Source organism: Anolis sagrei, chromosome 2 (assembly GCF_037176765.1).
Source record: "Anolis sagrei isolate rAnoSag1 chromosome 2, rAnoSag1.mat, whole genome shotgun sequence".
In the NCBI taxonomy this organism is placed as follows: Eukaryota; Metazoa; Chordata; class Lepidosauria; order Squamata; family Dactyloidae; genus Anolis; species Anolis sagrei.
Window position 1 is genome coordinate 194,189,627 of NC_090022.1, and position 16,293 is coordinate 194,205,919.

The window sequence follows — 16,293 nt, forward strand, 5'->3', positions numbered from 1 at the left end:
TTGGAGCAGTTTACAATATACACATGTGATACATTACATTAAAACCAAGAAAAAAATTACAGATTACAGGCCTCTCTCATCTTTTTAAGTGACAGAACTTGCACAATTGGTATCTGACTAAATACCCCACCCCCACCACTGTATTCAGACAATTAGTATCAAAGAGAAACAACAGGAATGGACCATGGTCAATATCCAAAGAGTGCTCATCATTATGCTTCCAAAAAAGAATAAGATTGAATGATGGGACATGTCTAGAATTTGCATGTTGAGTATATGTTACGATCATATTGCATTTGGAGAGTGAAGAATGAGTGACTTGATTATAAGGATTGGTCAGATTCTAATTATTATTTTTTGTTTTGTAAATTGAGAGAAGTCTGAATTGATTTATAGTTAGATGGAATTTGTAGTAGTTATAGAGTATAGGAATAATTTAGTGATAAAGGTATGTTTACTTAATGTGTTTATGTTAAATTGAATAAATACAATACATGGAGTAGTCTACTTTTAGTAGGTATATGTTGGAAGTCATTTTAATGTCTTTAGTGTTTAGAATATGTTTCATTATTTTGTGTGGCTTTGTTTGTTTTGTTCCGTTTCTCTGAATTCAAGAAATGTATTTATAAATATGAAAATAACACATGCAAGGACTACTATTAATTTTGATCTTGTTAATTGACATAGAAGTTTACCATATAAGACAGGCATGGGAAAACTTTCTAACTTGAGGATCACATGCTAGCACTCTAGGAGGACTGGCTTCCTGGTGATGGAAGGAAGGAAGGAAGGAAGGAAGGAAGGAAGGAAGGAAGGAAGGAAGGAAGGAAGGAAGGATGGAAGGAAGGAAGGAGAAAGAGGGAGAGAAGGAATGAAGGATGAAAGAGGGAAGGAAGGAAAGACAAAAGGGAAGGAAGGATGAAAGGATGGAAGGGAAGGACTGAAGGAAGGAAGAGAAGGAAAAAGGAAAAAGAAGGAAGGAAGGAAGGAAGGAAGGAAGGAAGGGAAGAAGAGAAGGATGGAAGGAAGAATGGGGATGATAAAGAAAAACAGAAGGAAGGAAAGGCAAAAGGGAAGGAGGGAAGAAGAAAGAGGGAGAGAGGTAAGAAAGAGAGAAGGAGGGTATGATGAAAGAGTGGAAGAGAAGGAGGGAAGGAGGGAGAGAGAGGGAGGTAATGAGGAAGGAAAGAGAGAAGGAAGGGAAAAGAGAGGAAAAGACGAAAGGGTGGAAGGGAAGGATGGAAGGAAGGAGGAAGGAAAGATAGAAGGAAGGAAGGATGAAAGGGTGGAAGGGAGAGAGGGAGGGAGAAAGAGGGAAGGAAGGAGAAAGAGAGAGGGAGGACAAAGAAAAGAAATGAAAGACAAAAGGAAAGGAAGGAAGGCGAAAGGGAGAGAGAGGGAAGGAAGGACAAAAGTGTGGAAGGAGGAAGGGAGAAAGAGAGAGGGGAAGGAAGGAGGGAAGGAGGAAGGAAAGAGAGAAAGGAAGGAAAGACAAAAGGGAAGGAAGGAAGGAGAAAGAGAGAGAAAGGAAGGAAGGACAAAAGTGTGGAAGGGAAGGAAGGAGGGAGAAAGAGAGAGAAAGGGAAGGAAGGACAAAAGTGTGGAAGGGAAGGAAGGAGGGAGAAAGAGAGAGAAAGGGAAGGAAGGAGGAAGGAAAGAGAGAAAGGAAGGAAAGACAGAAGGGTGGAAAGGAAGGAGAAAGAGGGAGAGGAGGAGGTGGGAAAGACAGAAGGAAGGATAGGATGGTGAGAGAGAGAAGGGCCTGAGAAAAGAGCCCAAGGTGCCGCATCTGGCCCACCGGCCTGGGATTGCCCATATGATATAGGAGAAGGTTTATTGTATAGAAATCACTGAAATACAGGTACCTATGGACTGCCTCCATTTGTTTACCAAGGCTTGTGCAGGAGAACTTCCCAGTGGCTTCCAGCTCCATGGGTCAAATCACATTTATCTTCTTCTAAATGGGTCCCTCAATCTGCCAGGCAAAGAGAACACACAGCGACACACAGAAACGCACAAAAAGGAACCCAGTTTCTAAAACCAAGAACAAATGATGCAATATGTATAAATTTTTTAAATGATGTCTCAAAATAAGCCATGCCTGCCAGCTTTGGTCTTCATTTAAGCACTTACTGGTGTCCTGCATTAGTTCAGTGTGTGCTTGTCAAAGTTGCACTCCTTGTCGGCATGACTTTTTTTAAAGCAATGGCATTCATGTCTCCTGGTCATATTATCTGATGAGAAGTTTTGTAAGTTTTTGCCAAAAGTTTTGCATTTACTTTTTATAGTTACGAGTGTCTACGTTTCTAGGGTATTTCCAAAAAAACCTCTAAATCTTTATACACTCTGTATCCAAATTTCTTTGTTTGTTTGAGGTCCTTATATCCATTATATCAAGGCAAAACATTCCTTCACTGAGGAGAAAGAAACCACCAGAAACAGGCTGATTTACAAGCCATCAGAAGGGAGGGAGGGAGGAAGGGAGGGAGGAAGGAAGGAGACAGAACCAAAAATAAGATGGCAAAAGCAGGAAGGCAAAGCATGGAAATGGAAACATGTTGAAATATAAGTATATTGCAGGATTGAAATCTGTAGTTTCATTTACCCACAGCCACACTCCAAAATCTGCAGTTTCATTTACCCACACTCCAAAAGTGTCATCTCTCGGCACTTTTAAATCCCCTTGCATGACTCTATAGCAGGTATGGGCAAACTTGGGCCCTCCCAAGTTCGGGTACGCTGTTAGGAATTGTGGGAGTTGAAGTCCAAAACACCTGGAGGGCCCAAGTTTGCCCATGCCTGCTCTATAGTATTCTTCATTTGTGTCATTCATTACAATAGGGATTGCTGTTCTGTGCAGTTTCACCTATCCACGTGACCAGCGTTTGAGTTTCTGCTCAGCAACAGAAACCCATTGGGTGATTTTCGACAAGTCACACTCTTTCAGCCTTAGAAGAAGGAAAAAGACAAAATCCTACTGAACAAATCTTGCCAAGAAAACCCTGCAAGTTTGCTTTACAGTTGCCATTAGCTGGAAACCACTTGAAGGCACCCAGCAACAACGTGAATGGATGGCAATGGCAGCTACTTTAGAGCTGAAGTAGACCAAAGAAAGACCTAGATGTACTGGTGGCTCTCTGGGAAGTAGGAAATAGATAGAGGCCCCTTCTACACTGCCATATAAAATCCAGATTATCTGCTTTGAACTGGATTATATGGCAGTGTAGACTCATATAATCCAGTTCAAAGCAGATAATGTGGATTATCTGCTTTGATAATCTGGATTATAAGGCAGTGTAGAAGGGGCTAAAGATTGCTGATGCGTACATGAGAGAAGTCTCCCATAAGGATAATAATCCAGATTATCAAATCAGATAATTGACATTGGCTTTGAACTGGATTATATGAGTCTACACTGCCATATAATCGAATTCGAATCAGATAATCTGGATTTTATATGGCAATGTAGAAGTTTAGCACATAGCACTAAACTGTCTTTGTACCAGGAAATCCCAAACTCTTGTGTTCACAAACTTGTGGATCGCTAAAACAGAGGATAGCACCATCCACCATATCTGAGTCCTTGCTGCTGACTTTCAGCATCTGCCCTTATGTTTGGGCCAGGCCTGGCTACTCATGTAACTGGATTTCCCAGCTCGTTCATGTACCCTCCAATTGGGCAAGGACAGCCCTAATTAATCTTCTGCCATCATACTTTTCAGATGCTTTTAAAATGTCCTGGTTTCTCTCTCATTTTCTCCCTTTCCCTGTTGTCCTCAGTTTGCTTCAGCTGCTGTGAAACACAAAAGTACTCTTCTCTCAATTAAAGCAAACAGTTGCAGTGTCTCCTCATTAATAACTTTTGACAGTTTGACCATACTATGAAGTTGTTTGATCATACATGTCCTGGTTTTCGTGAGTGAACTATCAGAGAGCTCATTCATCACCCTTTTTATCATTATCTGTCTTAGGGCCCTTCCACACAGCCATATAACCCCAGGATATCAAGGCAGAAAATCCCACAATATCTGCTTTGAACCAAGTTATCTGAGTCCACATATATTCCAGTTCAAAGCAGAAAACATGGGATTTGATTGAACTGGGGCCAGAGTTTTTGAGCTAACCGAATCCTTCTGGTAGCCTCCTCCCCCTCCCCAGCATCTTTTCATACTGAATAATACACTTCTAATACTAGAAGAGGGAGAAGGGACTTGTAGTCCAACACATCTAGCAGGCTTTGATTTGGGGAAATCTGCCATAGCTTTGTCCCTGCAGAAAGGCTATGTGAAGCTTTTGTGTGCTCTGATCCCCATCTGTCTGGCACTGAAATGCCTTTCTGCTATTGCTCTTTTTACTGTTGGCTGGATTAACCCTCTTCCAGATCTCTGGCACATCTGTGTGAACAATACATGTTAACGGATAGAAGGATCCCATGGAGTGGTATGCTCCAGGAAGGAAATCTTGGGTGGAAGTGAAATGGGCCATGGGCATGTCTTTATGGCACTTCTGTTTTCATACTATCCTTTCCCTTCAGCCCCACCTCAAGATGATGTTCCACCATGCAGAATGTGTTGGACACAACTACTTCCATTTGATAATTTACTACCACCACCTGGTAATGTAGCAGGTTTAACCACTGAGCTGCTGAACTTGCTGACCGAAAGCAGTTCAAAAACATGCAAATGTGAGTAGATCAGTAGGTACTGCTTCTGCGGGAAAGTAGTGTTGCTCCATGCAGTCATGCTGGCCACATGACCTTGGAGGCATCTACGGACAACACTGGCTCTTGGCTTAGAAATGGAGATGAGCACCACCCTCCAGAGCTGGACACGACTAGACTTAATGTCAGGGAAAACCTTTACCTTTACCTAACCCCTTATAACAGGAGCCACTGGTGGCACAATGGGTTAAACCCTTGTGTCGGCAGGACTGAAGACCAACAGGTTGGAGGTTCGAATCCAGGGGAGAGCATGGATGAGCTCCCTCTGTCAACTCCAGCTCACCATGCAGGGACATGAGAGAAGCCTCCCACAAGGATGGTAGAACATCAAAACATCCAGGGATCCCCTGGCCAACGTCCTTGCAGATGGCCAATTCTCTCACACCAGAAGCAACTTGCAGTTTCTCAAGTCACTCCTGACACGAAAAAAACCCTTTTAACAAGGCTCAGATTTTTACAGAATTTTGACAATAACGGCAGTGGAAATAAGAAACCAGTAAAGGCATTAGATCCCATCTGATTTCTGGTAGTTAAGCAGGCTCAGCTCTGTTTAGTACTTGAGTGGGAGATTGCCAACACAAAGCAGATGTAGTAGGCTACATTTCAAAGAAAGGAGTTGCCTAAAAAAACATAATGAAATGTATGGGTTTTCCATACATTGACAGGTGATTTGAAGGCACACCCAAACATCCAGTGAAGCATTCTTTAGGGGGAAAAATGAACTGGGAAAGAGCTCTTCCAGTGCATTGAAGTGTTGATTTTGGCTGTGCAAAAGTCCGACTGAATCCAAATGTTTAAGATGTCACTAGGTTCTGCCTATACATTTCCGTGTTTTTTTCTCTAAACCCTTTGAGACTAAAAGCTTCATTCTTTCTAATAAATGAAAAGGAAGCTGGATTTTTTTTCTGTATTAAATATCCAGAGATTTAAATCCACCATTAGGCTGTGATTCTTTCTCTGCACAATGAAAATACACAGTTCCTAGATTTGGGCATAGAGAGAGCTCCAGACAAAAGTGGAGAAGAGGGTTGAGATGGGAAAATGGTGTAGTTGGGAATAAGGAATGATAGCAAAAATTGTGAAAGGAAAAGGAAGCAAAGGGGAGTGTGGGGGGACAAAGACGCAGGGGAGAGATAAAGTGTGCTGTTTGTTTAGCACTGTGTGTGTGTGTGTGTGTGTGGTTTTATTTACCCCCCTCTGTGACTCTGAAGCTGAAATGCAGCTGATTAAAGCAGAAACTGGTGTGCTTCCCTCCACAGCAAAAGGGGATTGGTGCCAAAGCCCAGGCTGCTGGGATAATAGCTCAGTGCATTAGGCAGGGAAAAGGCAAAGCGTCTGCCTGCGGAGATCAAGGGAAGGGGGGCAGGGGATGAAACAGGGGGTCCCTTCCTTCCAAACAGGATTAAAAAGAAAACAGCCCAGCATTGCCTGCACTCACTATCAGCTCTCCAGGCTTTCCTCGCTGGAGATGCCAAGGACTTGAACCTTTCTTCATGGAAAGAAGGCTCTCTATTAGTGAGCTACAACCCTCCCAGGTCGGTCAATAGCTCAACACAGCTTTTCAGGTTATTTGCATTGGCTGAACCTGTTGAGCCAGAGCTGAGAGAAGGCATATGTTTGGCTTGAGCTGTGAGTCCAAACCTCGCATGTCTTGAGGCTTGATTACCCGGTTTGGTTCAGGCATTACACTGGCAGAGCTTAGAAGGAACAAAGCTATAAATAACAAGTCTCAAACAATGACTTATTTGTAAATAATCCCAATTTTTGGCAACAACTATGGCGCAGCTACGTCACATTGTGATGTTTACAAAGAAAGGATAAAGCCCCAGCTTTGGTGGTATCATTGTATTGCTTTCAGTCACACTATAGGAAGAAGGAAGGGTACCCAACCTCAACTTTTCAGGATTTGGTAACCCATCCCACCCCCCACCCCGCTTTTGCTTGGTTACAGGGTGTATGTATGATCTCAATAGCTATATGTGTTTCCTAGTTTCATGCCTGTTGATAGGAGCCCCCGGTGGCGCAGTGGGTTAAACCCCTGTGCTGGCAGGACTGAAGACCGACAGGTCGCAGGTTCAAATCCGGGGAGAGGCAGATGAGCTCCCTCTATCAACTCCAGCTCCTCATGCGGGGACATGAGAAGCCTCCCACAAGGATGATAAAACATTAAAAAAATCATCTAGGCGTCCCCTGGGCAACGTCCTTGCAGACGGCCAATTCTCTCACACCAGAACCGACTTGGAGTTTCTCAGGTTGTTCCTGACATGACAAAAAAAATGCCTGTTGATTGTCCCAATTTGGCAGAGACATTCATGATTAATCCTTAGCTATCCCATTTTATCTGCTTTTAAGGATGGCTCTCTGGGATGGGGCTTGGGGGCAACTGTGCTACAGTGGCTCAAGTCCTTCCTGGAGGGTCAGACCCAGATAGTGACACTGGGGGACTACTATTCGACTCTCTGGCTGGTGGCTTCTGGGGTCCCTCAGGGTTCTGTTCTGTCCTCCATGCTGTCTAATCACTGTTTAACTGCTGGGAGAGATCATCCAGAGTTTTGGGTTTTGGTGTCAAATTTATGTGGATGACACCCTACTCTATTACTCCTTTCCACCCAATGCCAAGCATGCTGTCCTGGTCCTAAACCAGTGCCATTCATCAGTAATGGACTGGATGAGGGCTAACAAGCTGAAACTAAAGCCAGACAAGACAGAAGTCCTCCCGGTCAGTTAGAAGGCAGATCAGGGTATGGGATTTACAGCCTGTGTTGGATGGGGTCACACTCCCACTGAAGACACAGGGTCACAGTCTGGGGATGATCCTGGACTCATCACTGACCCTGGAACCCCAGATGTCGGCGGTGGCCAGGAACACCTTTGCACAATTAAAATTTGTGTGCCAGTTGCGCTCGTACCTTGACCTGCCAGATCTGGCCATGGTAGTCCATGCCTTAGTCACATACCGCTTAGACTACTACAATCCTCTCTATGTGGGGCTGTCTTTGAAGATAGTTTGTAAGCGTCTCCATGGTCACCCCCCCCCCCCCCCCACGTCTGGAACTCCTTCTCTAAGGCAATAAAGATGGCTCCCTCCTTCCTCATCTTCAAAAAACAACTGAAAACATGCTTCTGTTTATTTGTTTATGAAGAAGAGGAGGATTACATAATGATAGTACTGCTATACCTCTGAGTAAAATCTGTTACCCATATCCAGGCTCTGTCTTACTCTGCTAGCCCAGTTAACATCTTTGGAAATAATAAATCTATATACCCCAATGAATTCTGTCAGCTGTGGGAAATTGAGGCTTTGTTTGATGTTCTGTTTTTATGATATAATATTTATGATAGGTTCTGTTTTATTTTAATTTAGAAGTTAAGTAATAAGTTTCCATATGTTGGAATTATGATTTTTTGCTACAATGTGTGTATTGTTTGTTGTACTCAGGCATTGGATGTTTGACTTTTTGTGATTGGAATCCACTCTTAGTCTCTTTGGGGAGATATGGCAGAATACAAATAAAGTTGTTGTTGTTGTTGTTATTTTATTGACACAAAAACACAGTATGTCACAGCAAATGAGATATATATGCTGGATTTCGTATCACAAAATCACAAGTCGAACACTTCCCAAGCATCTAGGACTGTGTGATTTATTGTTGTTGTTGTTGTTATTTGAAACACAACAAGATGAGTCCACAGCAGTCACTCTGCTGGCTGTTGAATTGGATCACACGTCGGACCCTTCCCAAGTGTCTAGGACTGTGTGATATATCGGCGAATGATGCATGCAGATCCTAGTAAGGTGGCCTTCTGCAGCTGGCAGATTGAAATTCTGTCAGTGCTGATTGTGTTTAAGTGCAGGCCAAGGTCTTTAGGCACTGCACCCAGTGTGCCGATCACTATTGGGACCACCTTTACTGGCTTGTGCCAGAGTCTTTGCAAATTATTATTATTATTATTATTATTATTATTATTATTATTATTAGACATCCCGGTTTCTCTCTCCCCTTCACCTGCTTTCCCCCTTGTCCTCAGCTTCTTTCATTTCCTGCAAACTGAGTTCAAAGTGCAAAAGTCACATTATTTTTGCACTTTGGGGAGGAGGGAGGGGTAGAGTGACGCCTTTCCCAGTAGATACAGGGAAAAGCATACTGTTTTGGTTTTTAATTGTGTGTGTGTGTTCTTATTCATTAACAACTGCTGACATCTTGACCACTCCAGCAAGCCTAGATAGGACTTCCAGGCAGTCTATGATTCAAATCCAATTGTTAATCCCAACAGGACTAGACTCATTGAATCAATGGGAATCTGGTAAATGAATACTTGATACTATACTGTTGCATTATCTGGGAGAAGGCCAAAAAAAGGTGCTTTGCAGAGAAGAATAGCCTATTTTACAGGGAGGAGTTGAAGGAGGAAAACAATTTCCCTCGTTTTCACTGGTCATTCCCTGTCCCCCTTCCCACATCATACACACACACAAACACATAGAGAAAATTGGTACATCCAAGCCCCCAGCCAGGAAGGGGGGGGGTATTAGGGGTTCAAGCCCCTTCCCCCTAAAATGTTGTAGGCTCCCCCCCCCCCCCCAATGTCAGGAGTGACTTGAGAAACTGCAAATCGCTTCTGGTGTGAGTTAAAAAAAAAACCTTGGTTTACTCATGAATTTTAACTGGTTATCCCATTCCCAATGTCAGTCTGTGAGAAACAAAAATTAGAGTTCCTCCAGAACAGAATTCACTATCTCAACCGAATTTTGATTATTTATACTATCATAACCTGCCTTTCTGCCAATTTACATTGCTTGAAAGTAGTCACAGCACTTTTCTCTTGCTCTTGCTCTTCCTCCTTTCATCCACCTGACTCCAGAAGATGCCTAAATGTCTATTAAAGCAACTGAACATTTTTGAGTTCATGGCAAAAAAGAAAAAGTCAAATATTGAAGACCAAGAAGGCAGCAGGTTAAAAACCATTACAGCAGCTGGTAGTGATGAAGACCCCAGAACATGCACACCTGGATTGCAGGTGAAAATTGAGGAAACCGTGGAAACTGCGGTGTCTACCACTGGCCCATCTCATCCAAGCCCTGCCAAAGAAACCATGGAACAGGAGTAAGGTCTGTTCAAGACCTTGGATTACATCTGAACAAGACTTTTTCTGACAACAAAGTTAAAGTTCAGTTAGTGCAAAATTCATGGACTCCATTGCCAGGATATGTATTTCCTGTGGATAAGAAGAGGCATCTAAGTTTCCAAACCAAATTGTTCAATAGATTTCCCTGGTTAGTCTACTCATCTCATGTACAAGGTGCACCTTTTTGGGATAAAGGGTGGTCATCAGAAGTTGGGATAAAGGTGGCCATCAGAAGCTTGGTCCATTGGTTGCTAAACCATTTGTGCGATGGAAAGATGCAATAGAAGTTTTCAATAGACACCAAAACACAGAGTAACATCAGAACAACTTGTGCTTGGCTGAAGCCTTCTTACTAATTTACAGAAAAAAGCATCTTGATGTAATCCATCATCATAATAAAGACAATAAGAATAAATCAGAAGACAGAAAGAACCAACCTGATGAACCAACCTGGGCACAGCATATTATTTGAGAACACAGAAATGCTGGACCACTCTAACAACCACCATGTCAGGCTACACAGAGAAGCCACTGAAATCCACAAGGATGTGGAGAATTTCAATAAAAAGGAGAAAACCATGAAAATGAAAAAAAATCTGGCTACCAGTATTAAAAAAACTCTAAAATTACAACAGCAAAACAACAGAGAGGAAACAATCAGGGACAGCTAATCACCTCTCAACAAAGATTCCCCCAGGCACTAACAAGCCACACCAAAAAATTGCCAGGCTAATCAAGGTGGTCAGTTGAAACATTCACACCTAGCTCCAGCAGGCAAGAGTTCTTTGTCCCACCCTGGTCATTCCACAGATATATAAAACCAATTTTCCTAGTTCCAGCAGACCTCACTACCTCTGAGGATGCTTGCTATAGATGTAGGAGAAACATCAGGAGAGAATGCCTTTAGAACATGGCCATATAGCCTGAAATAACCTACAACAACCCACAGAAAGAAACTTCTGCCAATTGTGGAAATTATTGTCCTTTGTGGCCAAGAACTGGCTTTAAGAAGGAACATTGATTAAGGACCTATTACCTGTGAAGAACATGTGCACAATGATGATCATTTCAGGGCCTTGTTGAGATCGTCTGTAAGATCAGGAGACACTGGACCTCATCATTCCAATGCCCCTCCCCATTTTATTCCAACTTGTTGGCAATCACCAGCAAAACGGAAGACGCACATGGTGCCTTGCAGAGACCCGCGCACACTCCCTCCTTCCACCATCGGAGCAAGGCCTGTTGGTGCTCTGTTCCTACCTCAATCAGATAGGGGAAAGGGTGGCAATGTGCCCTGCCCCTGCCCCCATCTAACAGGGAAAAGTCCCAAAAAACTTTAACCAAAAGATGACTTACCTCCCATTATTGGCGAGAAAGCATCTTGTGATGCTTCCTCATCACTTTGGCCCTCCATGAGGCAGGGCCAGGGCCTGCAACCTGTGATGGTGCTCAGCAGGCTCCATGGCCAAAGAGGAGCAAGGGGCCAAAAACCCTTTGTGTAATGAGGTCAACTGACTTGAAAAGTCATCTTGAAACAACTATGAATGCCCAATGTATTAGTCCTCAAATGCAGAATGAACTAATAGATATTTGTGGTGACAAGATAGTCAAAACATTGTTGAAAGTTACAATGCCCCTGTGCCGACAGGGCTGAAGACCGACAGGTTGCAGGTTCAAACCCGGGGATGAGCTCCCTCTATCAGCTCCAGTTCCTCATGCAGGGACATGAGAGAAGCCTCCCACAAGGATGTTAAAACATCACAACATCCTGGTGTCCTCTGGGCAACGTCCTTCCAGACGGCCAATTCTCTCACACCAGAAGCAACTTGCAGTTTCTCAAGTCACTCCTGACACGACCAAATCACAGTGTTTTTCTTTTTTGGCAGATGAAACTTTGGATGTGAGTATCTCAGAACAGTTATCGCTCTCAGTAAGGCACATTGATTTTGAAACGGTAGGAATAAGAGAGGAAGTTATGCGAAGATTAGTGATATGGCAGGTGAAGGACTTGCAGCCATTATTTTGAAAACACTGGAAAAATTGGGCTGAACTTGCAATGCTTGTGTGGACAGGGTTATGATGGAGCTGCTCATTTCAGTGGCCACATTAGTGATGCACAAGCAATTATATCGCAGAAGTATTCAATGGCTGTCTAAATCCACTGGAGTGCTCACTCACTAAATCTAGCCTTAGCCAAGACCTGTAGCATTCTGCCTGTCAGAAACTGCCAAGGAACAATATCACCTGTGTGCAATTTCTTCAGAGCATCATCCATCAGACTGAAAATGTTGAAGAAAATATAAAAGACAGTTTTTTTTAATCAAGAACAAACAGACTGTTGCTGCTTTGTGAAATCCATTGGTTTCAGCATGATGCAGTTTTATGTTTTGTTGAACTGTAAAGTATGGTGGTGAGAACACTTGAAGAACTAAAAACAAATCCTCTATACAACAGTGAACCTCTTTCCAAGCTGGGCTCATGTCATTAATCAAAAACAAATTGAAGGCACAGAACAACAACAAATTAGTGGATCATTTCACGGATGCATTTTTACTGCAAATTAAAGTACATACCAAACTCATATTTTAATAACATTTTTTATCACCATCAATTCCAGTGCACTGTTGTGAAAATAGCAGGTACTAATATCAAGCCCCTTAGGAAGGCTTCCTCAAGTAGTAGAGTTTTAGAGGAAAAATAGGAGCTTGTGATAGTACCATATATTGAAAATCACAAAATGTAGACCAGGGATTTGTTAAACTGTTTCAGCAGCATATTTGATAGACAGAATATCTGTGATGGGAAAATAAGAAATCAGCGCAGAGCCAAAGTCAGTTATTCATGACTGATCTGCCACATTATCATTGACCACCTGAATGGAGTTCATGAATATCATTGCTTGCCCACAGAGATAATTTGCTTTAATGTGACACAGTACTTCTTCTAAGAGATTTAATGTCTGACATGGTACTTCTTCTAAGAGATTCAAGCAAAGAATGGTGGAAGCTACAGGTGACAGGTTTGTCATTATTGCCGACTTACGATCTGCACTTGGAAAAGTCACCTTTTGGACTACAACTCCCAAGATCCTCCAGCCATGATGGCCATTGGCCATGTTGACTGGCAAATCCTGGAAAGTATCATCCAAAAGTTTCCAGGTAGAGTTTCTAGGCTCTTTCTATGGCAAAGGACACGTGGAATAGAATCATAGAATTACAGAGTTGGAAGAGACCTCATGGGCCATCCAGTCCAACCCCTTGGCAAGAAGCGGGAATATTGCATTCAAAGCACTCCTGACAGATGGTCATCCAGCCTCTGTTTAAAAGCTTCCAAAGAAGGAGCCTCCACCACACTCCGGGGCAGAGAGTTCCACTGCTGAACAAATCTCACAGTCAGAAAGTTCTTCCTTGTGTTCAGGTGGAATCTCCTTTCCTGTAGTTTGAAGCCATTGTTCTGCATCCTAGTCTCCAGGGCAGCAGAAAACAAGTCTGCTCCCTCCTCTCTATGACCCCCCCCCTCTCACACACACATGGTCCTCATCATGTCTCCTCTCAGCCTTTTTCACATACTTATTTTCTATGGGAACAGTTAACCAGAACCTGCTCCTTTATGGAGCCCATTGAAATGGAGTGGGAGCTGCCCAAAGCAGGCATTTGTCAGTGTGGGACAGAAGGCATCTCTTTACGGTTCAGCTGTCCTTAAATTTTCTTTAAACCTTTATTTATTGTCAAAGGCTTTCATGGCTGGAATCACTGGGTTGTTGTAGGTTTTTCGGGCTGTATGGCCATGTTCTAGAAGCAACCTCACAACCTCTGAGGATGCTTGCCATAGATGCAGGCAAAATGTTAGGAGAGAATGCTTCTAGAACATGGCCATATAGCCCGGAAAACCTACAACAACCCAAACCTTTATTTGATCTCATTGCCATCCATCTCTGAGGACTACAAGGAATGGCTTGGTGATTTGGGTAAGTTCAGCTTGGAGGAGACTATGAGAGGCCACATGATAACCACCTTTGAGTATCTGAAGGGATGCATGGAGAAGGCGGAGTTTGTTCGTTGCTGCTCTCGAGACTAGAATCTGAACCAATGGGCTCAAATTAAGATAAATAGATCCATGTAAACATTAGAAATAATTCCTTTTCTGTAAGAGCTGTTAAAGACTGGAATAGGGGGCCTCACAAAGTCTCAGTTTTTGGAGGTATTTACGCAGGCATTGGATGGCTATATCTCAGAATGGGGTTCCAGGCCAACGTTTCTTTCATTCTACGATTGGGAACCTGGAGGACATCTATTTGTGTCTGCTAGGGCTGGGGAATGATAGGGAGGAATGTCATCCTCCTTTGGAGCAAGGTGCCAGACCTTGCCTGAACTGTTTTTTACCAAAACCCAAGAAATATCAACCACAGAAAAATCATAATTCCCCCCGCCCCCATCAATGTGTTATTGAAGACTATCATGGCTGGAATCACTCAGTTGCTGTGAGTTTTCCGGGCTGTATGGCCATGTTCCAGAAGGATTTTCTCCTGACGTTTCACCCACAACTATGGCAGGCATCCTCAGAGGTTGCGAGCTTTGTTGGAAACCAGGCAAGTGAAACTAGGCACCCTCGCATCACTTTCCAGGTGAGAAACCGTGTTATAGTATTTTTTGAAGGCAGTTCTTTTCCCTTTCTTTACACCAGTTCCTTAATCCTTTCCCACTCGCAACCCCTTTCTGCTGATATTTTTTTTATGCAGCCCCGATTATATGGTATATAAACCATATATAAAAACTGAAGCATTTACTGATACAAATAAACACTTGCAAGGCTTGATAAACAGGCTGGTTTTCCTTTTTGTGGAGTACAGCTGAAGCACCTTCTGCAGAACATGTCCATACTGCCCGGAAAACTCACAGCAACTCAGCGATTTCAGCCATGAAAGCTTTCAACAACACATCTTCTGTAGAGTTCACAGTAAACACTGCACATTGTTGCTAACAGATTTGTGTAAATGACTGACGTTCAGAAACAACCTTTTTACTGTTGTCAATTTTTTTCAGGAGCCCAAGAATGAGCCAAGGGACCCCACTTGGGGTCAGGACCCACAGTTTAAGAAACAGTGCTTAAATGTGACAAGCTGAACCATCCCTCTCTATGGACACGATAGTCCAGTAAGTAATTCAACCCTCTTGACCTGTGCAGAAGAAGCGTATGCATAATTTCCTCCATTTATGGAGCTTGCCTATGATCTAGAATGCATCTACACTGTGGAATGGATGCAGCTGAACACCACTTTAATTGCCGTGGAGTAATGAGAGTTTCAGGGTTTTTAGTTACCTTTTGTCCAAGTGCGCTGGTGCCTCACCACATGACAACTTCTAGTGTTCGATCTCATTGAGCCATGGCAGTTAATGCATTGTCGAAGGCTATCATGGCTGGAATCACTCGGTTGCTGTGAGATTTCTGAACTGTATGGCCATGTTCCAGAAGCATTCTCTCCTGATGTTTTGCCCACATCTATGGCAGGCATCCTCAGAGGTTGTGAGAATGCCTGCCATAGATGTGGGTGAAATGTCAGGAGAGAATGCTTCTGGAACATGGTCATACAACCTTGAAAACTCACAGCAACCCAGTTAATGCATCCATTCCACAGTGAACATCGGAAGCACTCTTTTTGACTTTCGCCGCCCATCTTTGCTTAAGCTGGGCTCGTAGGCAGTCAGCATAAACAAGAATGCCCCTGGGCAGGTGCAGAGTGAGTTTCCCTCTTTGCAGAGTCATTACAAAGATTGGAGGATGAAGGGCTTCCAGTTCAGGAGGGTGGCATTTCTACCTTCCTGTTTCTGTCCAGAAATTAAACCCTGCTTCCTCTCATTTCAGACTTGTCAACCTGAGACGGGTACTTGATATCTTCTGAAACTTTTTCCCATCTGAAGAATTTTAACATGGTCCCAGGAACACAAAAAAGCTATGGAAACCCAACACTGACTTTTCCCCCTGCGATAAACTGCAAGTTGCTTCTGGTATGAGAGAATTGGCTGTCTGCAAGGACGTTGCCCAGGGGATGCCCAGATGCAGGCCCGTAGCCAGGATTTCGTTTCGGGGGGGGGCTAAAAAATTTTCAGGGGGGGTTTCGGGGGGGGGCTGAGTTTCGGGGGGGGGCTGAGTCTGAGTGAAAGAGGGTCTACCCTAGCAAACCTTTTGTATCATTACCCCAATACCCCCATACATATGGGATATATTGAGTATGGTGATCAAATCATGATATTAATAAACATAACAGTTTAAATAATGCACCAGTAAGGCCTTTTCGCGAACCACCATGAGAATTTCGGGGGGGGCTGAAGCCCCCCGAGCCCCCCCCCTGGCTACATGCCTGCCCAGATGTTTGATGTTTTACCATCCTTGTGACCTCAATTTAAATTCCTATATTACATTACTATATATTTTTTCAAGTTAAGCTG

At 43.3% G+C, this 16,293-nt stretch overlaps 1 protein-coding gene across 3 annotated transcripts in view; it reads right to left on the reverse strand.

The window, feature by feature from the left end:
• LOC132767599 (metabotropic glutamate receptor 6-like) overlaps window positions 1-16,293 on the reverse strand; it is a 70,884-nt gene that overhangs the window by 52,896 nt on the left and 1,695 nt on the right. The window contains exon 1 of one of the 3 annotated variants that reach the window (XM_067464309.1): window positions 1,866-1,970. The exons of the other annotated variants lie outside the window; for them this stretch is intronic. The gene's annotated coding sequence lies outside the window, so the exon portion shown is untranslated. Of the gene's footprint in view, window positions 1-1,865; window positions 1,971-16,293 lie in introns of those variants that run through there. 3 annotated transcript variants of the gene reach the window in all.